General features: G+C 34.1%; 1 protein-coding gene and 1 non-coding gene across 3 annotated transcripts in view; one reads left to right on the top strand and one right to left on the bottom strand.

The window, feature by feature from the left end:
• The window catches only part of NRG3 (neuregulin 3), a 1117732-nt gene that overhangs the window by 784862 nt on the left and 309703 nt on the right, over positions 1-23167 (bottom strand). The window lies entirely within an intron of this gene.
• Positions 12530-12662, top strand: LOC125995608 (small nucleolar RNA SNORA51). The gene has a single exon (XR_007491104.1). It is a non-coding gene; the product is annotated as a small nucleolar RNA SNORA51 (small nucleolar RNA).

Here is a 23167-nt window from a genome sequence, read left to right as displayed (position 1 = left end):
ACCTAACAATGTTTGGGACTTATTCCTAGCCTTGCATTCAGGCAACATTCCTAATTTGCACACAAGAATCACAGAGGGACTCAGCATGCTATATAGGATGCTGCGAGTGAGAGGTGGAGACCCCAGGATGGTCAGGTATAAGGCAATACCTACCAGCTTTTACTTTAGCCACATTTGCTGCTAAATTTTGACAAAGACCTAAGGAGAAGCATAAGAAAGTGATGATAACTTTAAACGTCAATGACTAACTTTGGCAATGAAAACAGTATATTTCACATATAAAATAATCTATAAAATGGTGGCATCTCTTCAGACATAATTGAGTAACCAATCTCACCTGGAATGCTCACTTGTATCCAGAAATAGTTTTACAAAGTGGAAAACTTAGTGAATGTTCTTAAATAAATGGGCTCTTTTCTATGTGTAATACACAGCTCACGAGTATGTATGAATAATAGTTATCGAACTTTCCTCTAGCTATAATGGCTGATGTCCTAAACTTGACATAGAAATTCATGTCTACTTGAACTTAAATTGAATTCAACACTATTGTAGGAGCTAATAAGGCAAAAATAATGATATTTGAAAAATGGCTTGACTTTCTACTGCTATAAGAACAAAATCCATTTTAGCTCAATGTTGTATTTTAACTTGCATTCCATTAAAGTTTCCCAAAGTTCTAGGAGATTTCTATAAGAATTTGAAGTAGTGGGAATGATTCAGAGTGATTATATTATGTAAAGCAAATGTATGTATGTATTTATTTATATAAGAATCAATACACTGAAGTACGTGAACCTAAGAAGTAATATAAAGGACCAGCTCTGCCTTTACTAATGTGTCCCTGGCTGAGCTTAATTACTTCACTTAAACTCAGACTAATCCGGGATTTCCATCCATCAAATAGGACTAATTAGAGTTGATACCTTACTTTCCTAGAGGGATGCTGTGATCATTATTCAGATTTCATGGGTCAAGAAGCTAAGGATTTAGTAAGGACAGGTCTGTTATTGGAAAGTAGTGAAAGATATTTGAAAAGAGAACAGGCTTTCAATGAGACAAAATAGAAATAGACAAAAATAGAAGTTCCCAGCAACTCCAGCATAACTTCTTAGAGCTTCAAGCTCTTTGGCTAATCTATAGGAAGATTAGAACCAATGCAAGTTGAGTATATTTTCAATCTTGTTGATTCCCAATTGTTTTTTAAACTTCTTTTAAAACTAATTACATTATTGAAGCACCAAGGTTGCAAGTTGTTTATAATACAGCTGTATTTTTTTTTAATTTTCACCAGTGCAAAATTATTCATGATTGAGTTTTAGTTATACAATGTAGAACACCCTTCCCTAGTGAATATTTCTCACCACCAAGGTCCCTAATTTCCCTCCCACTCTCCCTTCTGCCTGCCTCTGGGGCAGACAGTTTAGCACCTTCTCTCTCTCTCTCTCTCTCTCTCTCTCTCTCTCTCTCTCTCTCTCTCTCTCTCTCTCTCTCTCTCTCTCTCTCTCTCTGTCTCTCTCACACACACACCACACAAACACATACACACACACTTTAATTCCTTTCCTTTTAGACACTGAGCTTCGCAATATTGTATTAATTTCTTCCAGAAATTTCAAATATACATATACAATGCCTACATGTTACTCTCATCTAAATTCTGTGATATTGTAAATAGAAGTTCTGTTTTTGACAAATTACAAAATCAATTTATCTTTAAAGAGAAGCTTTTTAATTACTAACAGTGTACTGTAGCACATATTCTCTACCTCAAAGATAATCTATATTTAAAATTATAATTAAAGGTACTGTACATATTAAAATTTAAAGTTCAAGACACTATTGTATTTAATAATTGTACCCAAATGATATTTGTTTATGTTTCTATTATTTGATGTGTTTATATTTTATGACATAGCAGGTTGCATTTCTATTTGGTCATTAATATATATTTAATTCAAATGCCAGACCAAGTTAATCCATTAACACTCTCCAACAGCCTATATTTCCCAAGAAATATTCATTCAGAGCCAAATATTTTCTCCTTAGAGTTACTCAAAGTGATTTTCTCCCTTAAAATATTATTTTTTATTACACTGCTGAAGGATATATAAAAGAAAGCAGCACTTCAAATATATATCACACAGATAAAGTTTTATAGAATATTCTGCAATCTACTTAAAGTACTTTCAGGTTTCTGAAGTGTTAGTATTCGTTATCCTTTAATTTTGCCCAAGACCTTCAGCATTTAAAATCTGTTACTATTTATACTTGTGCTTTCCCCATTTTTCATGGTCTCCATGAAAATCTATTACTTTCTTATTCACAGCAGAGCGTAGAGGGCAGATGGTCACCCTAAGGGATCATTAAGAACTGAATATATAACCCAAGGGTGATAAGGATGAGAGTCAAAAAAGGGACCATGCAACCCACACCACACATCCTCCCTCCTCAGTTCCCTATCTCATTTCACTGTTTTCTTTCTTAAGTATGGTGGAGAACTGCTATTTTTATAAATTTTTTGGGTGGTCACACCCGGCAGCGCTCAGGGGTTACTCCTGGTTCTATGCTCAGAAATCGCCCTTGGCAGGCACAGGGGACCATATGGGATGCAGGGATTTGAACCACCATCCTTCTGCATAAAAGGCAAACGCCTTACCTCCATGCTATCTCTCCGGCACCTATTAGTATAATTTTTAAGCTATGAAAATTTCAATTGTAGCTTCAATTATGTACTATTCTATACCTCCATGCTATCTCTCCGGCACCTATTAGTATAATTTTTAAGCTATGAAATTTTCAATTGTAGCTTCAATTATGTACTATTCTATAACTTACAGCCTTCATAGAAATCTTATTTTTGTTAAATTAAATAAAACCATTATTTCCATACTTGGCCTTTCTAAACATCTATATTTTGTTTTGTTTTCCTTTGTCTGGAGGAAAAAATATTTCAGAGTAATTTTCAATTCTCAGAGAAAGGAAAATCTGAAACACGGAACAAAGGTAGTTCAGATGGTTACTCACTTCTTATAAGACTTTGAGCATGTGAGAAAAATTCTTGTCATGTTTTTTTCCTACCATCATTTGAATGAAAAACTTGAGTAAATAAACTAGTCCCAACAGGCAATTTCATTTATAGTGTGAAAATGATTGGGTTGGAGAGAAATAAATAAAAGCCCCTTATTTTAATCAAGTAAAAGTAGGTTTGAAAAGGGTTGATCCAGTTCCTATACAAATAATATGCCACATTTCTCAGCATTTCAAGATCAAGTATTTCAATCCTGAAATGTGAATTAAAAACATATTAGTGTGAAGAAAGGTTTTCAAAATACAATGTAAAACCAGAGCTGATTTGACAATTCATCCTCAGTCCTCAATCACAACTGGCATTTTCTGAAGCCTCATTACATTCAATTATTGAAGCACTTAAAGCTTATACATTCAATTTATCCACCCAGATATACTTCTTAAAAAGTCTTGAGATTTTAACACCGTAAATGACTCTCTGAGGGTGGTTCTTCTAAAATCTTTTAAATATAATGAACAGACATGCACAAATATGCATGTACAAAATGTTTTCATAAAACATCCCATAGAAAACTACATTCACAGGAATGATACACTGTAAACACAAATATTCTTTGTGTGCAGTGTATAAATAATATCCCAAGTCATTTTGCCTTTGTAAAAAGAAGGGAATAAATGGGTTGTCTGCAAACCAACTGAGCTTTTTTTTTATATTTTTAGTTTTGTTCTTTTGTGTATTTCTTTTATTTAAATATTTACTAGAATGAACACTTGTTTGTAAGAGTGTAAAGGGTCTATAGATTTTAGGTGTTTTAATGTTCTGAACACCACATCCACCACCCAACAGGCTCATTTTTAAAAAACAATTTAAGTATAAGACTTTTCCATAATTCAGTTTACCCCCCAAAAGCAAAACATTTCCAGTCGAATAAGCGGAACAAAATTCTGCATAATGCCTAAGCAAGAGTAGTTTATTTTAACAGCAATTCTTTTTTGTTTTTTGTTTTTTTAATTTTTGTTGTGGCCAAAGTGAGTTACAAATCTTTCACAGTAATATTTAAGATATACAGTGATAATGAATAAGGGGAATTTCCACCACCACTGTTGTCCTCCCTCCACCTCTTTTCCCAGCTTGCATTTCACATCTCCCTCCTCAGACCCGCCCCCCATGCTAACTTAACTGGTTCCCACTTGCACAAATGTAAGTGATTGACCTCCACAATTCCACAAGACCTGATCTCAATCCTATTCTTTTGTCCTCATAGGATCAACAGTATCCTGGGCATAATTTTTTATTCTGCTATAAATATCACTAAGAAATGGCTAAAGAAACTGTGGTACATATACACAATGGAATATTATGCAGCTGTCAGGAGAGATGAAGCCATGAAATTTTCCTATACATGGATATACACGGAATCTATTATGCTGAGTGAAATAAGTCAGAGAGAGAGAGAAAAACGAAGAATGGTCTCACTCATCTATGGGTTTTAAGAAAAATGAAAGACACTCTTGCAATAATAATTTTCAGACACAAAAGAGAAAAGAGCTGGAATTTACAGCTCACCTCAGGAAGCTCACCACAAAGAGTGATGAGTTTAGTTAGAGAAATAACTACATTTTGAACTGTCCTAATAATGAGAATGTATGAGGAAAATGGAGAGCCTGTTTAGAGTACAGGCGGGGGTCGGGTGGGGAGGAGGGAGACTTGGGACATTGGTGATGGGAATGTTTCACTGCTGATGTGTGGTGTTCTTTACATGACTGAAACCCAAACACAATCATGTATGTAATCAAGGTGTTTAAATAAATAAAAAAAAGGAATGCTTAGGCAATTAAGAAACAAGTGAAACGCATTACATAAAGAGGGGACCTATATCCTACATGGTCAATTTTCTAGGTTATGGGTCTCTGATAAAATTTGATACCTTGGAAGGAATTTTTTCTCTGTCTTTCTTATATGTTCCTGCCTACAATTAATTCTTGTCCACTATCTTCCCAGCATCCCTACCTTTGACCCATTTGGATACTCCACATCTTTTTCACTTCAAATTCAATTTCTTCCTATTAGATCTTTCTGACTTTCTGTAACTGGTACTTAACAGTTAATTAGAGGCCAAAATATTTCATATAACTTCATGGTCAATTTATGAATGCTTTATTTTTCAAAATATCTATTTTTGACACAAGTTTCTATCCTGCTCTCAAAGTAACTATGATATGAAGTAAGAAAAAACTGAGCTTGCAGTTACATCTTTTAATAAGTCAGCAACCTCATTCTTTTGCTAAGTATCTATTATAAATTGAATAATCTTTCTGGGATACAACATAGAGCTAATAAGTAGATTCTTCTTTCTTAATTGACTATTTGTTTAAGTGTAAAAACAATAGAATTCCTTGAAGAAAAACACAATCATTAGTCAGCTCACTATTGATTTAAATTTAGTCTTACATTTTTTAATATAATTTTTATTTTGATCATAGTGGCTTACAGATTGTTGTCAATAACATTTTAGGTACATATTTACATAAAATCAGGGGGGATTCCCATCACCAGATTGTCCTCCCTACACCTCTGTATTTGTCCTACCTCCCATTCCCTCTTCCCTTACCCCCAGGGCGGCCATAATATGTGATCCCCTCTGTATCCAACCCTCTACTTAGTAGTCTTGCACCTGTTTGGTCTTGATGCCTCCCGTATCTCCCCCTCTAACTGTAGGCAGGACTATCTAGTTCAAGTTGCGTGGTTTTGCCTGAGAAAGAGAAGATACATAAACTAGGGTAAGAGTCTAATACCCCCAAAATGGGTGGAATCCTTCTAGAGGCTCTCATCATCAATTTGGGAGATGAAGGGGAAAAAGAAGGTGAAAAACTCCACCAGTACCAAAAACGGTGTCAAATATCCAGTGAGGACTCCAGCTATATCGATAAGCACCACAAAAAACAGACGAAAAACAAAACAAAACAAACAAAAAACAAACAAACTAAAAACACGCCATGTTCTTGAAATAAGAAACATGGCATAGCACATAGCAAAAGAAAAGAAAGGAAGATAAAAAAAAAATAAGTATAATTGGGGACAACACTTTCAATAATCACCCCCAAACAGAGAAATCGATCAAAATAGATAGGTAAATAAAAATAATGATTACAATAATAAATGAAGGTAAAATATGTATATAAAAATAACCAAGGTTTTGTGCTTTTTGTATTTTTGTCTTTTCCCTCCTGCCCTGGCACAGTAAATATTGCGGTCATTCGAAAAGCAATTCACTTGGCCTAAGAAATATGGGGTTTCTCCGTCCTTGGAGTATACTGTCATGGGATCAGCTCTAGACTTTGCTCAGGATCATTTACTCTCCCGGTGGTGGTTTTTTTTTTTTTTTTTTTGGTGTATGGAAGACTTCTGCTCTTACCTTACATTTTTACTAGTAATCAGCATCATTATTTCTGGGTAATCAATTGCAAAAAAAAAATATACTCTTTTCTGTAAATCCACATGTAAGTGAACTCAGTAGTGAATAAAAGTACATCCACTGATATCTAAAACCAATGTCCCTTGGGGCCAGAGAGATAGCATAGAGGTAAGGCATTTGCCTTTCATGCAGTAGGTCATTGGTTTGAATCCCGGCATCCCATATGGTCCCCTGAGTCTGCCAGGAGCGATTTCTGAGCATAGAGCCAGGAGTAACCCCTGAGCACTGCTGGGTGTGACCCAAAAAACAAACAAACAAAATAAAGAAAGAAAGAAATAAAACCAATGCCCCCTAAAGCAAATCGAAAGAAAGTTGAACAACTTCAGAACAACCATTAAATCACTGCCATGATTACACATAAGGCTTCCTACAAATTGAGTGACAAAGTAACTTAAAGAAAATTAGGTAACAAATTAAAAACATATGATTACTAATGCTGCCATAACAATGCCATGTATGAATTACCACAAAGTTTGAAATAATTTCCTCTGATAGATTAGTCATAACTTAATAATAAGTGGATGCATACAACTTAGGCTCACTTGTATTGCAAATTTAAATCGATGAATATACATATCTTATTAGCAATCACTCAAATCGCAAAAAAAAACAATTATTAACAATCCATTATACCAAACTTTTCTTAAATTTTATGAATCTTCTTCAAAACAACTGGTGGGAAGACAACATGAAAACTAAAATTTGAGCAACTGAAAACAATTTACCATATATAATGTTAGTATTAATAGGAGATGATATTGACAGTAAGTAAGAAAAATTATGGGGCCTGAGAGGTGGCACTAGCCAAGGAAGGACTGTGGTTCAATCCCCTAAAGTCCCATATGGTCCCCCCAAGCCAGAGGATTTCTCTGAGCGCTTAGCCAGGAGTAACCCCTGAGCATCAAACAGTTGTGGCCCCAAAAAAACAAAAAACAAACAAACAAAAAGACAATTTAATGTAGTTATAAGTTACTGCACATCTTCTATTGTCAAGCATAGAATCAGAAAATGTATATTTCAAGTTATATTACAAGCTAAAAAGTAGAAGCTATGGAGGAATAAGGGCTTGTTTGATAAATTGTGGATTCCACCACCTACTGGTGCAAAGGACTTACTCCTGATGCTACACTCAGACATATAAGGGAACCATATGTGGTTCAAGAGATAGAACCAGGGTGGGCCACATACAAGCCAAAAGCCCTGCCTATTTTACTATTACTCTGTCCCATAACTAGATGATTGGACACATTCCATTGCTGAAAGATGTACAGCAGATATTTGAAGCAAATTAATTTTTACTTTAGAGACAATGAGGTACACAATGAAAATCTGTTTAATGCAATAGTAAATAAAACTAAAATTACTCCACAAAAAGCAAAATATTGATATGTAACTTCCTTTCTGAAATCAAGGGTTAAATTTTGTTTTAAAAACAGGACATTTTGGAGATAATAGACAACTTGCTTGGAGAGATAGTACAAGCAGGAAAACACTTATCTTGCACAGAGCTGACCAGAATTTGATCTTCACAATGACATATATTTTGTCTAGCCTGAGTCCTGCTAGAAGTGATTTCTAGGCAAAATGGATTTGGGATTTAAAAAAATTCATAAAAATAATAAAATCAAAATGAAAAAAGATAACTTTGAAACATTATTTCATGTTCCTCTTAAGTTCCACAAAATCATAATAACAAATCTTATGAAGGAAGATCAACGTAACAATACATTGCATAGGGTCGTTGTCTTGAATGCAAATGACCCAAGTTAAACCCTGGCACTCTATATGGTCCCCAGAGCACCATCAGGAGTGTTTCTTTTTGTTTCGTTTTATTTTTGTTTTTGTTTTCGGGCCACACCCTGTGACACTCAGGGGTTACTCCTGGCTCTGCGCTCAGAAAATCGCTCCTGGCTTGGGGGACCATATGGGACGCCAGGGAATGTAATTTCGGTCTGTCCTAGGTCAGCCTATGCAAGGCAAGCACAATACTGCCATGCAACCACTCCAGCCCCTAGAGTGATCTAGAAGTGAGGCATATTAGATCCTCATTTTGTTAAATGTGTCCCACCCACCACCACCACCCCAAATAGAAAAGATATCTTTTATCTAAGTTAAAGATTCTCCTTCAACATTGTATGTTAGTATTTTCTGACATAACAAGATTGAATAATTTCTGTTGAGTAATTATCATGTAACAAGAAAATCACTTTTATGTTTAAAAGATATACTTATAAATTAAAATCAGGGTAAGCAGCTGAGAATAGAATAAAGGATCCTTCTCTATTATATTCTGTTCATGTATAATTCTCAACTGATTTGTAGAATTTTGTATTATTTCATAAAGTAGAATAAATATAAATGATTAAATTTAAGTATACAGGTCAAACACTCTTTAAATAAGGTAACAACCTAATTTAAGGATAACTGGTCTATGTAGGTTTAATTAAAGATAAAAATAAAGATTTGGAAAAAATACAGTCTTCCTTAGCAAAATACAGTATATTCTCAGCTCAACAGCCTCTAGTTTCCACCATCTTTGACTATATTCATCATTCTGCTGTCATAAACAAGGTATTAAATTAACAACTACCTGTTAGCATTAAGCCACTTTATTACAATATGTTCATAATTAGCTTTTATACAACTGCCATATGAGAACAGATGAGGCCTGAGGTCCAAGGGATTGTTATGACATTTCCTTATGTCTCTTTTATAAATACAGGAATAGATAATAAATGGATGATAGCTTAGTGAGAAAGAAACATTTTCAAGTTTTTGCAATATACTACACCTATTCATTATAGGACAATGGCAGTGAAACCAGAAAGATGCCCAAAGAAGACACTCCTTATTGTATTCCTCATCAACCATAATAATTTGACATCAATTTTAAAAGATGGTTTTACAGGATCTCTGGGATACAGAAGCACATGCTAAGGATGAATATTTCCCAATTAGATTTTATAGAAAAGGCATAAAGTGGACTGGAACATGCAATGACCTATGAACCCTAAAGTATTTCCCTTTGTTGTGGATCAGGGTTTGGAGAACTCTCTCTCTCTAAGACAATTACCCTGATATCTAATTTCAATAATCCAACAGTAAAATTTCACAGGAGGAAAAAATTTAGATGAACTGGAGAGGAAAGAACAGTTTTTTTGTTTTGTTTTGTTTTTTGTTTTTTACCAAAATCACCACCTCTACCTTAGGCAAGCAAAGTTCAATCCCTAGAGAGATCTTTCTTGGCCTGTGTTTTTACCTGCCGGGGAAACTAAGTACTATTCAGTGATCACCTTTCTCCCCAATTATGCATACTAATTGGGGAATAGGTGGGAGTAGAGACTTATTTTTCCCTCACCTTATTCACAGTATGAGTTGCAGATTTGCAAAGCACCGGCTGGTAGAGTAGCAGATAAGCTTCTCATTCTTAAAGTACATTAAGAGTTGGCTCCCTAACTGCATTTTGAAATCCATCCATAAGTCTGGCTACAAGCCAATAAGAAAATCTCATCCATGAAATCACTACTGGCTCATGAACATTGCCCTTAAATTATATGGGTCTCAACCCTCTGTATCTCCATAATGTGGCCAACTTCCTAGGCATCTTCCTGACCACATCAAGAGAGAACTTTGGCATATCATCAGGAAGAATGCCAGGCAGATAGTTGGCTCAAATATGCAGGGTAGAATATTTGAGCTTTCATACTAGCTTTAGAATAGCAAAGAGAAGCAGGTTCTCAAGACAGGGTCTGCTGCATTGTTGGCCTTCAAGAAAGGACATACACACTCTGAAGTGTTCAGCTAGGAGCTTATAAAATTCTGCCACAAGAGGGAGCAGGAAGAGTGGAACAAGTAAATCCACTGAAGGTCCTTAAGATTCATAGACTCTCTACCAGGGTGACATGAAGGTATTTTTATCCTAGAGTCATTCAATAAGGACTGGGGAAAATGACTGCTAATTTAATAGTGAAAGAGAAATGAAACATGACAAGAAATATAAATTATCAAAGAAATTTGACACAAAGAATCAAAGCAATCTTCTAGTAATTGACCTCCAAACGCAAAGTATAGTAATTTATCTAAAGATCACATGATTTAAAACTTAAAAGACAGCAGAAAAATATTTAGGAATAACAGAAAAATATTCAACTAAATAAGAAAAAAATCATATTAAAAGACTACAAAGTGATGGGATACATTAAAATGAACTATATAGAAACCAAGAGCCAAGAATGCAATGAATGAAATGAAAAATGTAAAAATAAATGGACCAAATAGAAGCATCTGTTACAAAGTTATTTTAAAAGATGGGATCTTTAAAATTATGTGGTTAGAACAAACTGAAAAACAGAAATGAAGGGAAGAAAATCAATGTATATTGTAGGATACCATCAAAAGATACACTGTTTTTTTACTGTAGTTCTTAAGAAAGAGAAAAATGAAAAGATAGCTAAAGAAATAATAGCCACAGCCTTCTCAAATCTTGGGAGACATTAGAAATTCAAGTTGATGAAGTCTATAAGGTTCACTATAGAAATTATAAAATTTATAAGATTATTATTGTAATATCTTATAATATTCTAAATTATTCTAAAATATTAAATATCTTAAAAGATATTAACCATATATATATTTGAACTGTCAAAAATCAATGACAAAGAGAGAACCTTAAAATATATAGCTCAACAAAAGATTTTAATTACAAGGGAAATAATATTTATCTATTAGTGAATTTCTCAAAAGAAACTTAATAAACCTGAAAAGAGTAAAATAATAAATTCAAATTAAACAAAAACAGAAAGAAAAAGCTGTTAACAAAAAAAAACACTATAACTCAGATGTATACTTCTGAAATAAAATATATGAAAAGGTGACAAACAAAAGTAGAGCTAATCATTGCCATTCCTATCTTTTAAAAAATGTTGAAAGAACTATTTCAAGTTGAAATAAAAACATAAAAATTAAAATATAAAATAAAAATAACATATGGGTAAATATAAGCATATAGAAAAAATTAAGAATACTAAACAAGATGATAGAATACTAACCATTTAAAGAGATTAAATGATAAGAAATACATGTAGCTGCAATTTTTACTAAATGTACAGTATAAAGGTAGACTTTCATAAAACAAAAAGAAAAAGTTTTTATAATTGTATGTAATCAAGTAACTTATAGTATAAAATATGTTAATATCTATAAAATATAACTACTCTCATTATGAGCTTTATAACCACAAAGCAAAAACAGCATATTAAAACATAGATTAAAAATGACATCAAATTATTTGATTTCAGAACCGAGATTATTGTGTGGTGCCTGTCTTTATTGCTGTGGTGCTTATCGGTTATTTAATTCGATATTTTTTTGTTGTTTTTTTGTGTATTGTTGTGGTATTTTAATTATTTTTTTCACATCCTCTCTCAAACTGAGGTTGGAAGCCTCTAGACAGGACTCTGCCTATTTTCAGCATATTTGATCTTTGATTGAGAAGAGGATATATTAGGTGATGGGTATTTCCCTGATTCAATGTGAATATGTACCCAAAATAATACAGTGAAAGATATGTAAGCCATTATGAAAAAAAAATTGTGTTTTTAATCAGAAATTTTCTTTGACTTACATGTATTATTATTATATCAATTATATTATATGTTATGTTATGTCACTATATTATGTTATATTAGTTTACCTCATTATATTAATCAATTTTGTCCTTTATTTTTTTTTTTTTTTTGGTTTTGGGTCACACCTGGCGGTGCTCAGGGGCTACTCCTGGCTGTCTGCTCAGAAATAGCTCCTGGCAGGCACGGGGGACCATATGGGACACCGGGATTCGAACCAACCACCTTAGGTTCTGGATCGGCTGCTTGCAAGGGCAAGCACCACTGTGCTATCTCTCCGGGCCCTCAATTTTGTCCTTTAAATGAATTCTTACTTTTAAAAAACAAAACAAAACAAAAAAAAACAACTTTAGTTTGCTCTGAAGAAAAATAAAATAAAATAAATAAAAGATAAGATAAGGCCTCCCAAATCTTACCACAGGCTGTGTTCTTTACACTGGCTGTATAGAAAGAGGAGGTACAGTAAAGGCACCCCATATACACCTCAACACAGGCCCCTTGCCGGGTATGTATTGTGAATTGGGGGACAAAAAAAAAAAAAAGAAAAGAAAAAAAATGACATCAAATTATACCACTACAGAACAGAATTAATTGGAAAGTTATGCAGCAAAAGAGGAAGACAAGAACACAGAAACCAGAAAACAAAGTCATTGATAATCTGGCACTAATATATCCTTCCACACTGACCATTACTCTAAATGTAACTGAATTATATTACCCAGCCAAAAGACATATACTAGTATGATGGGTAATTCAAAAAAATTGCATGCTGCTTATAAAAGACATCTCTGGAGGCACTAAATGTCTCAAAATATATAGACAGATAAAGATTACAGGACTGGACAAATAGAACAGCATTTAGGGAGCCTAAGTTGCCTGGGGTCCAGTAGATATGATGCCCTCACCTCCCTTCTGTTTCCCCAGGCATCACTGGGACTAACTCCTGAGCACTGCAGCGTGGTCCAAAAAAATTAATTAATAATAAAGGAACATAAAGCTATTTGTACCGGTCAAATGAAAACCCAAAGAGAGTCGAAATACCTATAAAATCAAATAAAATGACTTAAGTGAAAACTATGGTAGGAGGAAATGACCATTATAAAATGATAAGACTGTCAACTTATCAATAAGCTAATACAATTGTAAATATTTATGCACTCAACATCAAAGCACCTAAATATATTAAGTGAATACTCTACTCTATCTGAGAGCAGAAATAGATAACAGTGCAATAGCAGTGAAGAATTTCAGTACCTCAACATCTAAACATAGATTATGCAGACAGAAAATCAATTCAGAGAACTTGCATTTGAAATCTTCTTTTAGACCAAATGAGCCTAATAAACAAACACAAAACATGCCATTCAATACTAGAAGACTCATCCTTCTCAAGCATATATAAAACATCCCCCAATAGTGCATATAATAGATTCACAAAATATTTAAAAATTAATAAAGTTATATAATAAAACTTACATTTTACAAACACATTCAACTAAAATCCCCCAATAGTGTATATAATAGATTCACAAAATATTTAAAAATGAATAAAGTTATATAATAAAACTTACATTTTACAAACACATTCAACTAAAATAAGAGGAACACTGTTCCCCATTGTATATGATGGAATAATTATTATAACATATATAGTAAATGTGGATCAGAAAACAACAGTGGGAAATGAGACAACTGTGTGTGAAAGAGAGTGTGAGTGAGAGAGAGAAAGTGAGAGAGAGAAAGAGAGAGAGAGAAAGAGAGAGAGAGAGATGCCAGGTATCAAATTCAGGGCCTCACTTATGCAAGGCTGGCAGACACTATAATACTAAATCAAGTAGAGGCCAGAGTGGTAGCGCAGTGGCCTTTCATGTCGCTGACCTAGGACAGATGCATATTTGATCCCGGGCATCCTATATGGTTCCACAAACCTACCAGGAGCAATTACTGAGTACAGAGCCAGGAGTTACCCCCAAGGGCTAACAGGTGTGGCCCATAAAGCACAACCAAAAAATACTGAATCAAATAACCATTCTTAAGAATTAACTTGAAAAGATAAAGTGCAACATTATAGAAGCAATAAGAAAAAATTTACTCAGTGAAATTAGACAAAAAGAGATATGAAAATTAGTGCTATGAAAATATACAGGCTCGTATGAGATACTATGAACTACTATATTTCAACAATAAAATAAATGTCCAATGCCTACAAAAATACAATCTACCATGAGAGAATCATGAAAAAATTAAAAGTTTGAACAGCTTAATAAAAAATAAAGTGAAAGGCCTGCTTGTGCACAGCTTACTAGGATTTACTTTCAGGCACCCAATGTATTTTATTGAGCACAGATGAGAATAATCCCTGAATACAGAACCAGGAGTATTCCTGAGCATCACCAAGTATGACATAAATAAATAAAAAACAAAATCAATAATCAAATACCCAACAAAGAAAATAACAGATGATTTAACTGCTAAAATCTATCAAATACTGAAACAAGAGTTAACAAAAATCCTTTTTATGCTCTTGCAAACAAAATTCAGAGAAGAGAACATTCACAAACTACTTTTATGAGGTTAGATTTCCCCTTAAATCAAAGACAGGCAAGAACACTAGAAGAAAACTAGGCACATAAGGACCATACACTACAGTCAAGAGAAATTCATCCCAGAAATACAAAGATGGTTCAATTTATCCATATTGACAAAAGTAAAATACAGTATTAACAAGATTATAGAAACCTGTAATTATCTTAGTAGATGCTAAAAAATAAAAAGGAAAAATACAATTTTTTGTTTGTTTTTGGGGCCACACTCGGTGACACTCAGGGGTTACTCCTGGGTACGTCCTCAGAAATTGCTCCTAGCTTGGGAGATCATATTGGACACTGGGGAATCGAACATCGGTCTGTCCTAGGCTAGCACCAGCAAGGCAGATGCCTTACCATTCCATGCCACCACTCTGGCCCCATACAAATAATCTTATGATAAAAATTCACCAAAAATAGCTATGAAGGGAATATACACCAACATATTAAATGTCACCTATTAAAGGACCATAGTTAACATGACACTAGATGGTGACAGACAGCTTTCTTTCTAGATAAAAAAGAAAGATACCCCATATCACTACTATTTGTCAATATATCAAAAAAATTTTAAGTATATAAGAAAAAAGAAGGAAAAACTACCCAAATCTAAAAGGATGCAATAGAATACATTCTTATGTAGCCAATATGTATATGCATATATATAATGTATATGTACATATCAATAACCACATTAAAGTGGATAAAAGATTTTAGCTATAATTAATTTGATAAGGCTGAGGAATACAAAATTAATATGTAATAATATTAATAATATTTATGGTATCAGTTAATGGTATATTTATAACATAAAAATGAAATAAATAAAGCAAAAATAAAAAGTAGCCCTATTCACACAGAATAAAATATGTGTATGGAAATAAGTTCAATGAAGGGGATATAACAATATAATAAAAACTACAAGAATTAGGTAAAAATTACTGAATATGACACAAACAGTAGTAAAATACAATAAAGCTAAAGCATTTGTCAGAATGAGTGTTCCACCCACACCTATCTGTAAATTCAGTAAAACTGTATCAAACTCCAATATTAATTTTTACAGAATTAAAAAACTTTCTAAAAAAATGTATACATCCACAGAATATCACAAATAGACAAAGTATTTTTTGAGAAAGTTAAAACCTAGAGCATCATACTTCTTGATTTCAAATATTATAAAGCTATAAATTATAATCAGAGAAAATTACAATTCACAATGAACTCCAGCATATATCATCAATGAGCATTTAGTTAAATAATCAAGAAACAAAAGATAAATTAAAATTAGACTTTATACCAAAAATTAACTGAAAATGGAATTGAAACTTAAATGATCTGCAACTATAACACTTCTAGGAAAAAAGATACTAGATACAAGTTTTACCACAAGTATATTGAAACAACAACAAAATTGCAGGCAACAAAAAAAAATTAAATAGAATTGCAGTAAGCAAATGTTCTCAATAGAGACCAAAAAGATAACTGTGTGAGATGGCAAATGTTCTTGGGAGGATATCCATTCACTATATATATCAAAACTGCTTCAGAGATTACAATGTTAAGTAGCAAGTATGTCTAGTAACACTAATAACTTAAAATTAAGAAAACATGATATGGAAGAATACATTTGTAAGTCATCCAATTAATAAGTTATTAAATACCCAACATTAATAAGGAACCCATACATTTTAGTAGTAAAATATAATCACATTAGAAAATGGGCAGACAATACATGAATAACCACTTTATTAAAGAAGTCATGCAAATAGCTTAGAAACACATGTCCATTGTCATGATCCATCTGGAAAATGCAAAATATAACTCCAATAAATTGTAAACAACCCTGTTTTACAGACTCTCATCAAAATGAAGAGACAGCAAATGCCAGGGTCAGTGCTTTTCATATCATAAAATGAAAGGCTTTCTTCTCTTCATGACTAATTCAAAATCCTCCACATTCTTTCATGTTCACAATACTCAATTTATCTCACATATTAATCCTTGCAGTCACATGAAATAGGCACTACTGTAATTTATTTTATACAAAAGTCAATAGATATCCACCAATTTACCAAGCTTTTTCAGTTAGGATGACAAGATTTGAATCCAGATCTGTGAACATAACTTATTTGCTAAATCAATATATTAAATAGACAATAGGAGAGTTATTAAATGTCAACAAGATGATAGAAAGACTCACTGAACAAATTTTGGGAACTAAGGGGGGAAAAGGAATGTGATTCAATTTATCATGTCATGAATTAAAACCTGAAAGCATAAAAATGTATTATATGAAGTCAACATACAGTGGAAATGTCACGTGCAGAGAAGTGAGACAGCACAAACACAGAGATGACAGCAAAGAGAGAGAAGCTTAAAAAAAAGGAAAACAATTCAGCCCAGGGCCAGAGAGATATAGTACAGTAAGTAGAGTGCTTACCTAGCACAAAGCTTATCAGGTTTCGATTACCAAGTCTAAATATGGTCCCCTGAGTCCTATCAGGACCCTGAGCAAAGAGTCAGGAATATAATTCAAGTGACCCCTAATATGGATGTCCCTTATAATTAATTTTAGTCCAGATCCAAGGACAGTATGTAAAAGCTAAAAGGTTTGCCTAGTATTCAGATATGGTTGTGACCATGGTTTAAATCTCAACATTGATTTTGGTTAAGACTGACTCACCAGTCATGGGCCTTGAGCATTGGCCTTTCTCTGTGTAGGATTCTAACAACAAGGAAAAAAGTAGATAGTCTTTTTTTTTAATACAAATTATTGTAGTGAAATAAAAGTATGACCATGCCTTTAATCACAATACTAAGAGACCTACCCAAATAATTTCAGGGCATGTATTACTTCAGCTCAAAGGCTCTGACTTTGTATGGCAAAACCAGTGACTGATACAACAAAATCCACTGCATGGCTGAGCAAGTACAAGACTGTGGAAGATGCTAGCTTACTGATCCTCTTTTCTCAACAGTACCTTTCCTCCAAGATTCTCCAGTTTGGACCTTTTGCTGTTTCTTGTTTGTACAGTTATTTTCTGAGCATCACATACTTCAACCTTGGCATCCAGTTTTATAATGTATTGCAAAGATATTGCGAAGCACAGATAGTCCGACTTCTATAAATTCTTACCCTGCCATTTTCCTTTTTTTTTCCTACAAGGCTCAGGTATTGTCAAAATTCTCTCTTCTAAAATACAATGTCTTCAGAATATAAGGAGTTTTACTTTGTATTTTATTCCTTTATGTACCATTACTGGAATATAAACAATGTTGAAAGACACAAAGAGGTCTCAGGTTTTGTTCTTTTTTTTCTTTAATAACCCTATTGTACAAAGTTTAGAAATAGCTTTTAAAGACTTAAAACCCCAACATGGAAAGCCTGGTCAGCATGAGAAACAGCATGAGAGAGGAGAGACACACAATTTACTGATTCCTGATCTGAGTACGCTGGTGACTCAACCCTGGTGTAGACAAAAATATCCATTTCTTTAGTTACAGGAGTCAGATTCTACTAGCTCAGCAGTGTTGTTATTTTTTACATCTATTTTAGTCTGAACAGTTTTTATTTTATTTTATTTATTGATTTTGGGTTACTCCCAACTGAGTTGAGAGCTTACTTCTGGCTCTGTATTCAGGGATCACTCATGGTGGTGCTCAAAGAACAATATAGGGTGCAAGGATAGAACCAAGATTGGTCTAAAACAAGGCAAGTGCCCTACTGCTGTGCTGTTGCACCAGCTCCTGGACAGTTTAGTTATAATGATTAAGTTTTTTTTTTTTTTAATTTGCAGGTAACAACGATAAAACAATGGTCTATAGGGGCCGGAGTGATGGTGCAGTGGTAGGGCATTTGCCTTGCACTTGGCTGGTTTAGGATGAATCTAGTTCAATCCCCCTGTGTCCCATATGATCCCCAAGCCAGGAGCGATTTCTGTGCGCATATCCAGGAGTCACCCTTGAGTGTCACCGGGTGTGGCCCAAAATATTTAATACAACAACAACAACAACAACAACAAATGTGGTCTATATATTTAGGGCCTATTAAGAAACAAAAGAATGTACCGTTTGTCCCAAATGTGTGACCAGAATACATCAACTTTCTCTTTGCTTAAATAGCAGTGAACCCACTACCAGCAGGCTCAAGTTTTGCATCACTTGTGTCTTCTTTAGCATTTCTGAGTCTTCCTCTCTAGCAAAGACATTGAATACAAAATCTTCAGTGGCTAAACTACAGTGGCTTTTTCCCAGTTCCTGGGAACAGAAATTTACTAGGAAAAGGTCCTTAATTAGCTTTGTTCCTATTTTCCTTTATTTTACTCGACTATGTACTGATGCAGGGATCCTAAAAGAAAGGGTGAGATTGGTGGAAGCAGCAGAGTCAAAGGCAGATGAGTCCTTCTGCTAAAATAAAAGGGTTCGGCACTTGTCTAGTTTGAGCATAGTTCATGGCGCCAGGACTCTTGGCACAGCTACCAAAAGAGGCATTTGTTTGATTGAAGGGCTGTAATAAATTTCATTCAATTCTCCATCTATTCTGAGACAACAGAAAACAACCTAGAGACAAGTTAAGAGTTAAGATCGGGGGACCGAAGCATAGCACAGCAGAATGGGGTTTGTCTTGCACACGGCCGACCAAAGAAGGACCAGTATTCAATCTCCGGCATCCCACATGGTTCCCAGAGCCTGCCAAGAGTGATTTCTGAACACAGAGCCTGAGTAACCCCTGAGCACCGCCAGATATAACCCCCCCAAAAAAGATTAGGACCAGAACTGAAGTGTCAAACAATAATTTTTCCGTATCTGCACCAACATTTTGTAAAATTTGTTTAAAAACATTTTAAATAAATTGTCCACTTACTAAATTGACATTACACATAGAATCTTTAAAGGAGGAAATCAGCTTTCTAACCTCCCATTAATACAAGGTATGCCTCAATATTATTTTTTAAAAGAATTAGGTGAAATCCCATGCTATGCATATCTATGTAGAAACATTTAGGGCAAAAAAAAAGAGAATATGTGATTCATTTTAAAAAATATTTATATTAGTTTTAGTTTACTGATTATTATACATAATAAATATTAAAAGGTTCAACTATAAATGCATTGAGAAAGCTTATAGGCAATAAATGTATGAAGAAATGGATAAAATTGACATCTGGAACTATTACAAACAATTACATTTTAAATACTAGCAAAAACATAGTTAGAGCAGTCCAGTTAATCAATTATATCCTCTTTTTACTTCCCTTATTTATATAATGGATTTATTGATATAATCACAATTATTGGAGAACTTCTTAAGTAGAGAATTACAACGAATATATTGAATTTTAAATATTGGTTTCATGCAACAAAAAAACCAAACAACTGTTTTTAGTAACTTGATAAATGATGCACAAACTGTTTTCTAGTATAAAGTTGCATTTTAATTACTCTGCCTCGAGGTCTTTCCAAGCAATTTTTCCTTGGGGCCAAATTCAGCATGGAAAAAAATTTTAAGTGGGTTTAGTGATTCAATAAAACAAAATATAACTCTTTGAGCCTACATTGCTTAGTTGCAAGTGAGGTAAGTAATTCTTAACTATCTGTTCCATTTACTGCTTTACCTTTGATTATTGAACTTATTTATTTTCTAGCTAATGAAATTCAATAAGCAATGTAGACAAACAGATCAGAAAAGTAGAAATGGTATGTGATAAAACCAAATATTAAATAAAGAAGGAATTTGATCGTTCAGAAAGATGAAAAAAATCTTAAATTTTTATCAGTGTGTTCAAAGAGAGAGAAAATATTCTAAAATTCCTAAAAAATATAGAAATATAAAGGAAGAAAGTGGTAAAGTCTGGCACCTATAATGCAGAATAGCTATGTCCTAAGAACGTCCAGTGAGTTTGTTCTTCCCTCCCATATTTGGCTTAATATAACCAATCTCTTCAGCTTTCTTAACTCCACCTGTTAGGTTTCATGTTTAACTCTCCCATTCTCCTGGTTAAACCACATCCTCTCTGCTATTTTAAACTCAGAATTTTCTTAGCGATACAGCACAATCTTTAATCGGAATAATAGCAATTATTTTGATAAGCTCTGCAGAGCTGTCTACCAGTCAGGTTATAACTATCTCAAGCCAAGTATGCTAAGGGTCACACTGCTCCATTCTCTGCTTTCTTTCTTTCTTTCTTTCTTTCTTTTTTGCACTTTTTTCTTTATTTAAACATCTTGATTACAAATATGATTGTGATTTCAGGTTTCAGTCATGTAAAGAAGAACCCCCTTCACCAGTGAAACATTTCAACCACCAATGTCAAAGTGTCTGTTCATTTCCTCTCCCCATTTTTGATAGGATTAGATGTTTTTTTCTTGTAAAGTTCTGTCAGTGTCCTGTATATTTTGGATATTAGCCCTTTATCTGATGGGTATTGGGTGAATAGTTTCTCCCACATGGTGGGTGGCTCTTATATCCTGGACACTATTTCTTTTGAGGTGCAGAAGCTTCTCAGCTTAATGTATTCCCATCTGTTTATCTCTGCTTCCACTTGTTTGGAAAGTGCAGTTTCCTCCTTGAAGATGCCTTTAGTCTCAATGTCATGGAGTGTTTTACCTATGTGTTGTTCTATATACCTTATGATATCAGGTCTAATATCAAGGTCTTAAATCCATTTGGACTTTACCTGCATACATGATTTTAACTGGGGGGTCTATGTTCGCTTTTTTGCAAGTGGCTAATCGGTTCTGCCAGCACCACTTGTTGAAGAGGTTTTCCCTGCTCCACTTAGGATTTCTTGCTCCTTTGCCAAAATTTAGGTGATTGTATGTCTGCAGAACATTGTCTGAGAATTCAAGTCTCTTCCACTAATCTGAGGGTCTGTCTTTATTCCAATATCATGCTGTTTTGATAACTATTGCTTTGTAGTACATTTTAAAGTTGGGGAAAGTAATGCCTCCCATTTTTCTTTTCCCTAGGAGTGCTTTAGCTATTAGAGGGTGTTTATTGTTCCAGATGAACTTCATAAGTGTTTGATCCACTTCTTTGAAGAATGTCATGGGTATCTTTAAAGGGATCACATTAAATCTGTACAATGCTTTGGGAAGTATTGCCATTTTAATGATGTTAATCCTGCCAATCCATGAGCGAGCAGGGTATGTGTTTCCATTTCCGTGTGTCCTCTCTTATTTCTTGGAGCAGGGCTTTATAGTTTTCTTTGTATAGGTCCTTCATATCTTTGGTCAAGTTGACTCCAAGATATATGAGTTTGTGTGGCACTAATGTATGTGGGATTGCCTTCTTGACGTCCATCTCTTCCCTATCATTATTGGTGTATAAAAAGGCCATTGATTTCTGTGTGTTAATTTTGTAGCCTGCCACCTTGCTATATGAGTCTATTATTTCTAGAAGCTTTTTGGTAAAGTCTTTAGGGTTTTCTAAGTAGAGTATCATGTTACCTGCAAACAATGAGAGCTGGACTTCTTCCTTTCCTATCTGGATTCCCTTGATATATTTTTCTTGCCTGATCGCTATAGCAAGCACTTCTAGTACTATGTTGAAGAGGAGTGGTGAAAGTGGACAGCCTTGTCTTGTACCAGAATTTAGAGAAAAGACTTTTAGTTTTTCTCCATTGAGGATAATATTTGCCATTGGCTTGTGGTAGATGGCTTTAACTAGATTGAGAAAGGTTCCCTCCATTCCCATCTTGCTGAGAGTTTTGATCAAGAGGGATGTTGGATCTTATCAAATGCTTTCTCTGCATCTATTGATATGATTATGTGATTTTTATTTTTCTTGTTGTTGATGTTGTGTATGATGTTGATAGATTTACAGATGTTAAACCATCCTTGCATTCCTGGGATGAAACCTACTTGGTCATAGTGTATGATCTTCTTGATGATGCATTGGATCCTATTTGCCACGATTTTGTTGAAGATTTTTGCATCTGCATTCATCAGAAATATTGGTGTATAATTTTCTTTTTTGGCAGCACCCCTGTCTGGTTTTGGTATCAAGGTGATGTTGGATTCATAAAAGCTGTTTGGGAGTGTTCCCATTTTTTCAATTTCATGGAAGAGCCTGGCTAGCATTCTCAACTTTCTACCTCCTTTCAAAGATATACTAAGTAGCAGGATTCAAAGAACAATTGTATGTTTGCTTCCAAACATTCCTAAGGTATATGCTCAATTTTTCTCCACTGCTATCCACTAAGTTCTTTTAAAGAACTGAAATAAATGAAGCAGATTCTGCATAAAACATACACACTACAAGGTATACCTCAGTGTCAATATCAAGACAAATGGCAAATGATCACTACATAGACCCTTAGGCAGGACATATGTCTTCACAGTTTATCACCTAATTGATAATTAGAGTCAAATTTGACAAGTTCACCTTCGAAAGCCTGAGGTGAATGTTATGAATCTTTTATGTGACGCTCATTGATTTACTAGATCA

The sequence above is a fragment of the Suncus etruscus genome, chromosome 17 (genome assembly GCF_024139225.1).
Source record: "Suncus etruscus isolate mSunEtr1 chromosome 17, mSunEtr1.pri.cur, whole genome shotgun sequence".
In the NCBI taxonomy this organism is placed as follows: Eukaryota; Metazoa; Chordata; class Mammalia; order Eulipotyphla; family Soricidae; genus Suncus; species Suncus etruscus.
The sequence above is the reverse complement of the archived record's forward strand: the minus strand, read 5'-3'. Positions and strand labels throughout refer to the sequence as shown.